Consider the following 13,809-nt stretch of genomic DNA (forward strand, 5'->3'; position numbering starts at 1 on the left):
TCTAAATAATTTTTAAAGGGATATCACTTTATATGCTAGATACACTTTCTTCTTCCTGCATGACAATTCACTGTATTCTAGAAATAAAGGGCATTGTAGAGTGGACACTTCAACTAGTTTTTGATGTTAACTTTAAACCTATTATAAGACTTCTCTCATGCATAATGGAATTAGTGATCATGTTTATGAACTAAAACAAAGATGCACAGAATTACTGACCACTTCACTCCTGGCCTACTCTTACTTGAGAAAATCCAGGCCAAATACTTATGTTTTCTCTCTACTGTACACATACTAATAATTTAAAAGCCTTTGCTTTGACATTTGGGGATTTCTTTTATAGAACAATTGCTTCCTTGATCCTGTAATTGTTTTTTCCATTGGAGTAAAGCCCCAAATCATATTTATGCTTTTGACCTTGACCACTCCCTATTTCCCCCAGTCCTCTTCTTTCATATCTCTTGATTCCCCTCTTTGGATAGCAGAGTGGTGGTGGTTTCAGGCAGGCATAATGGAGTGACAAACAGCTTCTTCCAAAAGTACACTGGCTGTCGTATGGAGTTATTGTTCACTATAAGTGGATACACTTTATTATAAAAAGAAAAGGAGTACTTGTGGCACCTTAGAGACTAACAAATTTATTTGAGCATAAGCTTTAATGAGCATCCGATGAAGTGAGCTGTAGCTCACGAAAGCTTATGCTCAAATAAATTTGTTAGTCTCTAAGGTGCCACAAGTTCTCCTTTTTCTTTTTGCGAATACAGACTAACACGGCTGCTACTCTGGAACACTTTATTATGACACATGCATGACACCTTTTTATTTTCATACTTGAGACTGAAAAGCCTCAATCCTTTTTCTTAGGCTTTATAATGTACACACAGCCTATGATGGCATAGCCCTATACTGTAGCCGCAGCCTAAGCCAACTGGGATCTTTGTCGGTATGGGAACACCATCTCTCTGAAGGATGTTAGCTAATTGACAGAAGCACTCTTCCATCATCAAAGCTGCGTCTTCATTGTTTTTGGCATAGTTATGTTGGTCAGGGGTGTGGCTGTTTTCACACTTCTGACCAAGGTAGCTATGCCAATACAACTTTTAAGTGTAGATTAAGAGCTCGTCTACACTATAGAGTTAGGTCAGTTTAAATATGTCACTCAGAGTTGTGAAAAATTTCATGCCCTGTGCAGTGGAATTAAGCCAGTCTAAGCCCTGGTGTAGATACTGCTAGGTTGACAGAAAATTTTTTCCATTGATCTAGCTAGTGGCTCTTGAGAGGTGGATTTACTACAGCAATGGAAGAACCCATTCCATCACTGTTGTAACTGTTTACGCTACAGCAGCACAGCACAACTGTTCTGCCCTAGCGTTTCTAAGTCTGAGCCTTGGCTTTCTCTGTATTATGTGGTTATGTGTTGGCATATCAATCTTAAAACATTTTATGACTAACCTGATTAATTTAACTGTTACTACATCCCCTTATATATGTTTCTGACACTTTATTCAGATGGACCTTCCAAGTTCGTTGCTGCAAAACATATTTGCTATCCCTTCTGGCTCAGTAATCCACCTTTCCCCAGGTCAGCTGACACCTCAAGTTTTGACACCTGAAGGACATGACCATGCCCTTCCTGCAAAGTTGAAAAAATTGTAAAGCAACAAAGTTTATGGCATGGGCTAGAGAAATGAGAACCAAATTGAAAACTGGAAAATCCTAAATTCTAATCTAATTTCTGCTAGAGTCTCTCTGTGTAACAAAGTAACTTCACCTTTGTCTCTCATCTATAAAATGGGGTAATACTTACACTTACCTACTTCACAGGTTTGTTGAGGGTTCATTAACATTTATATAGTGCTTTGAAAATGTAAAGCTCTGTATGTGCTAAGTATTCTAATTCTTACTGTGGCCCTAAGACATGCAGCAATAGGACATGTTCTTGGGTACCTGACTGACTTTGCGTTAAAGTAATTAGAACTCCAGATTTGCAGGGGACTGTCCTAGAATCATGAACCATCTTGAGTAAAACATGCTGTACTGTCTGATGTTGTTTTTGTTTGTTCTCTTAAAAAGTTCTGCTGCAGAATATTTCTTTTTCGTGCCCGGTCTCATGACCGGAGATGTGAGCAAGTTAATTGTTGGGTGGTGGTGGTGGTCTGTGTATGCAGGACAACAGGGTCACTTCTGTGATTCTTTATGGTGAGTAAACTTGAAATATTTCAGTCTTGTGGCATAAATCTTGGATCCACCGCACATGTATTACGGTGCTGTTACTTCAAAAATAGTAACTTGAAACAAAACGTTAGGGGAAACTCTCAGATAATGTGAGTTTTCAATTGTAAATTATCGTGAAATACCACACAGCTTCAGAATTTTTTGTGAGCTGCTGGTAATCTATACACCTCACTTTGGCTTTTGTGCTCATATCTTGAACTGACTGAAGTCAGTGACAAAACTCTGGTTGATTTCAGTGGAAGCAGGACTTGGTCCTAAGAGGCACTGTATGGTGTGGCACCTTAGAAATTAACAAGTTGCAAAACAGATTGTCAGGTCACTTTAAATAGAAGCCTATGTTATTGGAAGACTTTTTTTTTTAAGTTAGCAACATGTGTGCCTAATTTAAATTTAAGAAGTTGTAGAACGCAAAACCAACGAGTCACATTTTTAGAAGCAATGCAAAAAATAATACATATTTTGTTGTGTGTGGAACACAGTGTTTCTTCAGACCCACTTATCCTTTCATCATCTGTTTTCTGTAGATCCTTGGTTTTCTTACTACTTAGTTTGAAAAATATTGTCACTGCTTCTGGTCCGAACATTTTGACTACAGTTGAGCTCCACCTTTAACTGTATGGTCTGCAGCTCTTTAAGACTGGCTATGGAGGTATTTACACTAGACTGACTCTTTCACCAGCAGTGTTAGTAATTTTTAGTATTTCAGTGTATTACATTGCTTCCAGAGAACACATGTTCATTTCTAAACTAAGGATGCTAGCTGAGCTGTCAACTGATTCAAAGACTTGAGATAGGTCTATTACTTTTCAGATTAATTGTGCATTTGCACAGTTAATGCTGCATAGTGACAAATTCCAGAGTTGGAGTTTGCTCACTTTATTTTTGACATGGAGGAGTTGAGTAATACTATAACTCTTTTGTCTCCAGACCAGTACATTTAGCCTTGCAAGTAAGTAGAATTTTACTCTGCTTCCCTCAAAACTGGAGTTTAGTCACATTGGGGCCTGTCTTTTTCTTACTTCCATAAAAGGAAGGAAACTCTATTTAAGGCAACACATGGAGATTCTTACAGCATATTTATCTTTTTACCTAGTAGTACCTATGCTCTTTGAGGCTGGGGACCATTTTGTTTTGTGCTGGTATGTTGTATACCATGCCTAACACAGGGGTGGGGAGGGAACTAAATGAGAGAGCTATGTGCTAACACAATACAAATTACTAATAATCAGTAGTAGTAGTGGTCTCTGCTGTATACAAGTCCATTTCTTTGTTACACTGATAGAGTAGAATTTCCTTTTCTTGCCCCTCCGTAGCCAGTGCTCAAATTATGGGGAAAAAAGTATGGGAGTTGAGAATGTCAAGTGGCTTGCTTTAATTTAAACAGTAGTAAGAAGTCAGGGTTCCATACGACAGGTAGACCCTAAAAGTAGTAAGGGGGCTTGGCCCTCCCCAGATCCCCCTGTAATTCGAGTGCTGTCTATGCCCCCTTTCCCTTTCCTCTTGTATGTTGCAAGATTGAGACTCTGAAGGGGAAATAATTTTATTAAAATTGACATAGGCCAGCCAGCATCATTCAGTCACTGTACAGAATCTTTGAATTTTTGTGAATCTGATTCCAAATGCTCTATGTATACAGCAAAAGTCCCATGGGCTTTAGTGTCATGAATACAGGATCAGGCTCATGTTTTATCTCTTTTTTTTTTTTTTTTTTCCCGCTGCCTCCCACATCCTATTTTCACCCACATACATTTAGAAAATACACCAGTAATTTTCTTATTGGCTGCATGCTATCAAGTTAATATTAAACTGAAATTTTGAAATGACTGGTCTGGCATTGCAAATATGTGATTATGGAGTTTGTTAGTGTTTTAAAAAGCAAGTTCTTTGGATCTTAGTCCGCGATAAACCCTTCTCAGACTTTTTAAGCTTGCAGATTATTGACTGGACGTGCTGTTGCAACACCCAAAGAGCCGTTCCAGTTTACTCCTTTGTGTACGAGTGACATAAATGAGCAGTAAATTAGAATGTATAAAAATCATGTAAATTTTTCAGTGGGGGTTTACGCAGTGGTGTTTTAGCTGTGTGGATTCCAGGATATTAGAGAGAGAGAGAAGGTGGGTGAGATAATCTTTTATTGGACTAGCTTCTGTTTTTGAGAGAAACAAGCTTTTGAGCTTATGCAGAACTGTTCTTCATGTTTTCAGTAACCCATTTAAAATGTTTTATTGTGGTTGTTCCAAACATTTCTTCTTAAAATATTAAGCCACATAATGTGCAATAATTGGCCCCCAAAGTGCTGTCTTTTAAAGGCTGAATGCACCTTCAATTACTCTACCGTACAGAATATATTGTATATATTTTGTAGTTTTCACACCCAGAGTGGTCACGTGAAAGGCTTTTTAAACAAATCTCTGTGTAAAGATTCAGAGAATGGTTTCTAATATAAACCTTTGAAATAGGTGTTGGGATGTGGGGGGAAGAGGATTGTTAATGCAGAGACTGAGGAAGACTGTTTCTCTTTGGGGAGACCTGTGTTTGTATTTTCATTTTTATACAATTGGCTGGGAACATATCACAATAACTATCCTGATTACTGGCTGAGGTGAGTCCATCTGTTACTGTTGTTAGAGGTAATGTGCCTCCCTAACAAAGGTTAGCACTCCCCTTGATAAGGATGAATGAGGTCCCAGTGGCCTTTACAACACATAGATGGTTAAGGCATTGCCACTTACTTCGTGGCATCTAACCCCCCACACAAATGGAGCAACACAGTAGACTAGGGAGGGGTAAATGGAAGACTGTGGAAGCACAGAGATATTAAAAAGCAGAGAAGAAACTGTAATATGCAAAACGATAATTCTTACGGAGCACAATTAATCAAATTCTGGTACAGGGGATGCTGCTATATTATGTCCATGTGAAATGCAGCCTCAACATTAAAAACAGGACATTTTTGTCCCCATTTTACCAAGTCTAGCTTTCTAATTTTTGCATATTCCAATAACTTTGCTATATTTTTTTCCAACTGAACAAATCTTTTCAGTTATTGTAGAATCAAACTCATTACGAGAGAGGTTCAAAGCCTGAGGAAGTTGCAAGGTTAGGACTATAACAGGGTTTAAAAGAGCACTGGATAAATTCATGGAGGTTAAGTCCATTGATGGCTATTAGCCAGGATGGGTAAGGAATGGTGTCCCTAGCCTCTATTTGTCAGAGGGTGGAGATGGATGGCAGGAGAGAGATCACTTGATCATTACCTGTTAGGTTCACTCCCTCTGGGGCACCTGGTGTTGGCCACTGTTGGCAGACAGGATACTGGGCTGGATGGACCTTTGGTGTGACCCAGTATGGTTCTTATGTTCTGAGTGTCCTTTGGCTTCACTGGGAGCTGAGGGTATCAGCCCCCTTGTGTGGACTTGTGTGTCCCATTTGGCTACTGTCCAGCTGTTTCTCGTGTATTTTCTGCATGTGGTGCCATTCTGAAGAGAACAGGGTAAGATTCAGGGTCTGGCAATGGGAAGTACAAAGATTTGGCCCAATGGCATGACAGAGCAGAGGTTCTCAAACTGTGGTCTGTGAGCTCCATTCAGGTGGTCCGCAGATAGTTCCCGCTAAGGGAACATGGCTCCACTAATTAGGTGCCTGGACCCTGGAGAAGACGCACATGTAAGATGAAGTGGTGGCCTAGGGGGGCTAGGTGGGAGGGGTCAGAAGGCGGGTGGGGGGAATTTGGGACATGCAGGCCTGCGGTGGCCAGAGAAAGAAGGCCCTCCTTCCCCAGCTCAAGGGCTGCGGCTGCCAGGGAGAGACGGCCCTCCTTCCCAGCCCCAGCTTGGGGGCTGCCGCAGGAGGGGAGAGAGGGCACATTAGAAAGGTATTAAAATATTAGTTATTAAAATGAGTTATGTGCTTTTATTTGTAGAACAAAAAAGTTAATTACTATTAAGTTTTTTTTTTTTTTTTAATGTAGCGCTTTTATCCAAAGCATTTTACAATAGTTAACTAATGGTACAAACAACATTTGGAAAGATCATTAAGTGGTCCGCTGAGACTCTCAGCAATTTGGTTTGCGTTTCTATATACACAATTTTATAAATAACCAGCTGTCACTTCTACATACAGTATTTGTGTTTAGAACATTAGTGTGGTTGAATAGGTATCAGAAATGTGCACATGTTTAAGGACTGGAAACAAGTTCCACAGATGTGAACTATTGGTGCATGATTCAAAATTTAGTGGAACTCACCTAGCTGAATACCTGTTGGTATAATTAGTCTTTGAGATATTGTCTTTGTGCCAGACCCAGTGAAGGAGTACAGTGGAGTCTTAAGTGATTGTTTTTCAGTTTAATTGCGTTAATAAATAATGTCTCGAGGTGTACCAACTAAAACATTAGAAGAGCACAAGTTCTGTGTGCTGAACTAAAGCATGTTGTGTTTAATAGTAAACCTGCTAAAGTGAATACTTAAACATGCAGTGCATTGTTTTAACGGATTTTTCATATGGAAAATGACTACACACAGGGTTGGACAGTTTGTGACATACTTTCTATTAAAAGTGCTCTGAAAGTGGGGGTTGTTTTAAATTTCTTGTCAGCATTCTTAGCATGCTGTATTATGTGATGCTCCCTTGCCACATGGGCTCACAATGTGCCATGACATATAACCACATACCAATGGTAACTTGATGCAACATGCCAAACATTTAATAAGACATTGTGTTGTGGCTTTGGTACCTGGTATAAATTTGGGAACAGGTATTTGAGCTGAAATTTTAAGTAGAGACATGTTATAATGGCTAGGTAACTTAATACTCTCTTTACTTAGTTGTACCGTGGGCTGCTGTGTGTGGTGTGAATGACAACCAAGGTTGCAGGTTAGGCCTATCTAGTTTTGTATTTTGAACCTTTGAGCCTTATATATTTGGACAGGAAAATAGGTTAATGCGCAACAGGCTTACCCATGTTATGCATGTTAATAGATATTGCCTTCATTATATGCTCTGTGCATTAATTTTAACTGTAAGTTAGTTAGATAAATATGAAATAGCTGTGATACAGAGGACCAGCTAGGACAAGTTAAGCAATTGGTGCTTTGGAAGCAGCTGACAATTCCTCTCCTGCCCCAAGAGATGGGCTCAGGGGATATAGACCTGGAGTGGGACAGTATACATAGCCTGGGCCACCCTTCAAAACTTGTGGAAGAGCTGGCGCTGTCATGACTATTCTGCAGCCCTTGTTGTATTGGGGAAAACTATTCCTTGTGTTGGGAACTGTCATGGGGATTGGGGAATATGCAGGATTGGGGCAAAACAAGTACTGGCTGTTCCCTGGGAGAGCAAACTTCCACTTGTGATCATCCCCATGTCCTGGTAGAATGATGGGGAGAGAAACACAAGAATGGGGATCCTGCATGTATTTCCATGGGAGGGGATGATCCCCAAAAAGCTTGATCTACACTTGCTCGGGCGAAAGTTGTACCACTAAGATCCGTGAGAGGAGTTTTTACTACTTTTGACTGAAAGAGGTACAGGATTTGTAGGTGAAAAGATGTGTTTATATCTCAAATTTATGAAATGCCTTTTTTCTAAAAATCCAGCAGTCAGTAATTTCTGAAGGCTTCCATTCACTTTGAATTTAAACACATGGCACTATGCATTCATGTAGCTAGCTTGTGTTTGATTTAATTAATGCATTGATTTCCACCACCACCCATCATTATTTGTTTTTAATTTGAGTAGCAAATGATTAATGTATATACTTAAAGGAACAACTTCAGCTGGGGTAGTGGGAGAGAATTTACATCTCCCATTTAGAGAGCACTCATCATGCATTAATACTGAACAAAAAGAACGACAGATCTGTTTTAGATAAGTGGAGACTCTCTTTTTGTGTGTGTTACAGCACACTTTCATAAAGCTGGGTTCAGGGTGCAACTTGATATTAACTAAAATATGTGACCGAAGCATGTGTTTAACAGAATATTTCTTGAGTCAGCTTTTTCCAATGGAATATTGTTTTAATGTACAAATGGACGAAACAGGTAATTCCAGAATGCAATATCAACATGAAACACATTTCCATTTTCAATTTTCTTTCATCCATTCAAGCACAGTTCTGTCTTGTGACATACTAGGTAAACTTCTCAAAGAAGCCTAACTCAAAGAGACTTCCAGTGGGATATAGGCTCCTAAATCACTTTGGAGCTTTTGAAGTTTTTAATCTATATATGCTTGACTGTTACGCAACTATACAAGCATTTTAAGAATCTCCTTGCTTAGTTCATGAAACACTATTGACTCCTAAGGTAAACAAAGGCACATAATAGCAGGCAGTGTATTTGAAGCTGGCATCTAAGATTTCATTCAGATGCACATACTAGTATAGTTACTAAAACTACTCTGATGAAGAGGCCACAAGCTTTTTTTTGTTTTTGTTTTAGTGTAGTATACAAACAATGCTAAAACTTAAGGTCTGACTGATCAGCTGCACTGCAGCCAGTGCACTAGCCTCCTACCCTTGAACTTTATTACGCACGTGTGTAAGAGAGAGAAAAATATTGCTGCTCTTGGAGAAAATAAAAACTTTCTGGATAAGTTTTTACCTTCACTGTTTCATTTACCTGGTCTGTCTACCAGATGTCAACTGATGTGTCAGTTTTGACCAGTACTTTAGACTAGACCTGTGGCATACAATATGTAGCTGTCCCTTTTTTCAAATTGTCTTTTTGAGATGACAACACAGGATAGTTCACGAAAGCCTTCATTACAATTTAGTTTTTAATTACACTGTTTCTGTAATGAGCAAATTATACCTCTTGTCACATGCTAAGACACATCCCATGCTTTGAATCCAACCATTCTCCTTCCCACATGGGCTTGGCCTGTTGTCTGATATTTTGTTGTGAAACTGTCAGCTTAGGGCCTGCAATAATGTAATCCATTCTGGATTTCAATGGAGGGGAAGGAAAGCTGTGTGTTTTTTCCTTCTGATGATTCCATCAGGATTCTAAGAAGGAGCATTTTTGAAACTCTCCATAAGGGGGAGCTTCCCTGTCTTCTACGTAATCCAAGGAGTTTACTGATGTACTGCAGCTTAAACAATGTATTTTCAATAGAAACTAACATTGACAATGTAAACATTTTTCTCTACTGGATTTGATTAAGCAAGTAAAGGCAAAGTTTTTAAAAAGTGACAGTCCCTTCACAGAACAGCATTCAGATAAAGACCAATTGACAAAGGAAGCGGAGCTACATTCACCTTTCCTTTTGGAGATCTAAATTTTTCATGAGAAATATCAGAAGCCAGGAATCTATATTGAATAAAATCTACACAAATCTTTTTTTTTTTCTTGTGCAAACAGTTCATAGGCTATACGGCCAAAAGGGACCATTATGATGATCTAGTCTGACCTCTTCTATATCACAGTCCATAGAACTTTTCCAAAATAATTCCTAGTGCATACTTTTTAGGAAAATCATCCAATCTTGATTTTAAAAATTGTCAGTGATGGATAATCCACCATAACCCTTGGTAAACCTTGTTCCAATGGTTAATTATGCTCACTGTTAAAAATTACACCTTCTTTCCAATCTGAATTTGTCTAACTTCAACTTCCAGACATTAGATTGTATTCTACTTTTCTCTGCTAGATTAAAGAACCAATGTAGTACTTACAGACTAATCAAGTCACTCCTTAACTTTCTCTTTAAGTTAAATAGACTCAAAGAGATCAATCGTTTTAAGGCATGTTTTCTAATCTTTTAGTCATTTTTGAGGGTTCTTCTTTGAACCTCTACAATTTATCAATAATCTTCTTCAATTGTGGGCACCAGAACTGGACACAGTATTCCAGGAGCGGTTGGACCAATGCCAAATACAGAGGTAAAATAACCTCTTTACTCCTAGTTGAGATTCTCCTTTTGATGCATTCCAGGATCGCATTAGCTCTTTTGGACACAGCGTTGCACTGGAAGCCCATCGTAGTCTGATTATCTACCATGACCCCCAAAACTTTTTCAGAATCACTGCTTCACAGGATAGAGTCCCCCATCCTGTAAGTATGGCCTACATTCTTTGTTCCAATACGTACGCATTTGCATTTAGCCATATTAAAATGCATATTGTTTGCTCACGCTCAGTTCACCAAACAATTCAGACTTGTCCTTTTCATTATTTGCCACTCTCCCAATTTTTGCGTCCTCTGACCTGTTCAAAGTAGCACACTAATTCTACAGGGCAACACTAGAAGAGATTGTAGTGGCAACTTGTGACTAAAGCTTAGAATTTGATTTCTTCCCCCACTCTCCCCACTTTTTTAGACTTGGCATCTTCTGTTTGTTACAAATTGAAAACAACAAACTCATTATCTGTATGTTATGCCATTATGTTAATCTTAGAAAAGTAGAAATAAATCCCTTTCCGTGATGTGGTTATTAACTGCTACTGTGTCTAGTCGCCTTAATCCAATATAACACTTTCATTGTTGAACCAGTTTGTTTTTTCAGGTTTCAGAGTAGCAGCCATGTTCGTTTGTATTCGCAAAAAGAAAAGGAGTACTTGTGACACCTTGGAGACTAACAAATTTATTTGAGCATAAGCTTTTTTTTTTTTTTTTTGTGAGCTACAGCTCACTTCATCGGATGCATTCAGTTTTTTCAGTGTACTTTAAAGGGCACTTATCACAAGCCATCTTACTACTACAGAATAAAAACTAGCAAATATTAAAGATATCAAATTATGATGTCTCGTCTGATGATAATCCTAGGTGCTGGGGAAGAGCCAAGATCTCTCTGACAAGCTACCTCCTCTACAAAAGGGATCATATCCCAACTAATACATATGGTTGGAGAGGGGGAAATGGAAGATGTATAAGATGCAGAAATGAGTGGGGGAGCAAAATATGATTCCCAATTAGTTTAAAAGAAAAAAAATGACTTGTGGCATATCCTAAAGGCAGCCAGCAAGGGCTCTGATGAGCTTTCTTTAGAAGAGTTTTTTGTCATTGAATATCCTCAACTAAAATATATATATATATATTCAGCTCAGTCCTGATCTGAACCTTGGGCCCAAAATCAAACCCACCCTGGTCAGCCATGACAATTAATCAGGATCATTGATAGAGAAACTGTTGCTCAAGTACTTGGGAAGCTATTTTATCAAGAATTTGGTATACCAGTGCAAAGGCCTGGAATTGTATCCTTTTTCATATCAGCTAGTGTAGGTCACTGAGGGCAGGTTTACATACTCCCTCTATTATACCCCCTGGAGCAAATAAACATCTGAATTCTGCAAGCATCAAAACTTCTGGCTCCATTTCCAGGGTACCCAATTGAGGAGTGCACTACAGAAATTTTGCCACTTACTCACACCTTCTCTGTGTTAGTGCACTATTTTATTTATTTATTCTTGCTTTGCTTATTGTCCTGGGCGCTCAGTAATACTACGTAGAATTTTGATGCCCTAAGAATGGTTTGATCAGTAGTTTGATGCTACATGCAAAAGAGACAGTTATTTTGAATGCTTTCAAAGCTTGTGAAGTTTCCCATTAAACTTGTTCCCTATTCCTTCTCAGATCTTTATTACATTCACATGTTTGAATATTGACTGCTAGTGTTCAATTATCAGGCTGAGTAAACACTGAGGAAAAATACTTCTGGTTCCTTGAAGTTAGTTTGTCAACATGCAGGTGAACAGCACTCGTGTGTGTGTGGGGGGGGGGGGAGGGTGAAACAATGAGGTGAGCACTGAAACAAACAGCTTTTAACTGCAGTTAAAAAGTAGGAGACCAATCTTGTAATTTCATTCATCTCATGATGCAACTTCTGTGCTGGAAGGCAACACTGCTTTCCTATTGCACTGTGCTACCCATCAATTGTGATTTCTCTTCAGTAAAGCTAGCAACAGTGCCGGTAGCAATGGCATTATACTGTTGGAATTGAAATATTTCACATATTTAAAACAAAAATCCCATTTGGAAAGATCAATTCAGTAATATCCTGTGTCATGTCTGAAGTCTGGCTTCCATAATATTGAAAAAGTGGAGAAATTAATAACCAGTCATCTTTAAACACTTCCAGGTAGTCTTATTGCCATTCTGGGTTGTTTTTGTGACAGAGTAATGCAAGCATCTTTAAGCAGTGTGTACTATTCTTCCCTGAGGATGTGGTGAAGGAATCTGGGCTACTTTGAATGTGGCTTCTAATGTTTTCACAGGCTTATCCCAAGAGGCCTCTTTTTTTTTTTTTTTTCCCTCCCCTTCCCCTCTCAGCCGATCTCTGTTTTCCAGCGCACCCCCACCTTGGTGAGGTGAAACTTGGGAGTACACAAGACAAATCAGACTTCTTAAAGGGTTACAGTAGTCTGGAAAGGTTGAGAACCATTGGGCTAGAGCCAGGTATGTGTGGCCTGTACAAGTCTGAGGCGCACTTTAAAATTGTGGGATGTGTATATGGAAGAAGTAGAGATCTACAATATAAAGTAGAGGCTTAGTGACAGCGTGGCTTTGGTGAGACAGTGAGGGCTTGTCTACATTACCTGCTGGATCAACGGGCAGCGATCGATCCAGCGGGGGTCGATTTATCGCGTCTAGATGCGATAAATCGACCGCAGAGCACTCTCCCGTCTACTCCGGTATTGCATCGGAGCGAGAAGCGGAGGTGGAGTCGACGGGGGAGCGTCAGCCGTCGACTTACCACACTGAAGACACCACGGTAAGTAGATCTAATTACGTCGACTTCAGCTACGTTATTCACATAGCTGAAGTTGCGTCACTTAGAGCGATTTCCTCCCTCCTCCCCAGTGTAGACCAGGCCTGAGAGAGAACGTCCCCTATTCAAGGATAAAGAAGGTATATTCTGCTGCAATGCATAATTGACAAATGTTTGCCAAACAGCAGAAGTGCAGATTGCCAAGACGATTATTTGCTTATTTGTGCTGGCATGCCTTGGGGTCCTGGTCCATGGCTGGGGCTCCTTTGTGCTAGGTGCTGTACAAACACTGAACAAAAGATGGTCCCTGCCCCAAAGATCTTCATGTATTTTCAAAAGAAATTGAAACATAGTAAGGTATAGAAATCCAATTAAGGCATCCAAACAAGCTTACCTCTGCCCACAGTGACCCATGAGGGGAAAAAACAAGAACAAATTGTATGGATTTTAAAAATAAGCAAACACTATTGTGCAATCATTACAATTACATCATTATTGCATGGCATCACTAGTAGGCAGAGTTAAGGCCCCCAAACTACTTTAACTGAGTGTTTCTATACATGAACATGTTTACATTTCTTTTAAGTGGTATCCTTAGCTCCAAACTTCCTGGGTTTTTAATGCTTGTTTTGATTTTTTGCCCTGAATTACTGATATTTACTCAGCCTTAATGCTAGTTTAACGTAGGCTTTTCTGGGAATTTATGGATATTTTGACATTGGCAGCCTACAAATCAGGTTTTCCCAGCCAGATATTTCGTTTTAAATCAAATCTACTCTGCACTAAAGCGAATGTTAGGTATAAAAGACAGTGGAAAAAGTAGCATCTCCTTTAAAAGTTGTTTACATACCACCTTGTTATATGTGT

General features: G+C 39.3%; 1 protein-coding gene and 1 pseudogene across 11 annotated transcripts in view; both read left to right on the forward strand.

The window, feature by feature from the left end:
* MICAL2 (microtubule associated monooxygenase, calponin and LIM domain containing 2) overlaps positions 1 to 13,809 on the forward strand; it is a 197,590-nt gene that overhangs the window by 3,753 nt on the left and 180,028 nt on the right. The gene's annotated exons all lie outside the window — the stretch shown is intronic.
* On the forward strand, positions 4,885 to 4,983 carry LOC125639267 (U6atac minor spliceosomal RNA; annotated as a pseudogene).

Source organism: Caretta caretta, chromosome 6 (assembly GCF_965140235.1).
Source record: "Caretta caretta isolate rCarCar2 chromosome 6, rCarCar1.hap1, whole genome shotgun sequence".
NCBI classification, from domain to species: domain Eukaryota; kingdom Metazoa; phylum Chordata; order Testudines; family Cheloniidae; genus Caretta; species Caretta caretta.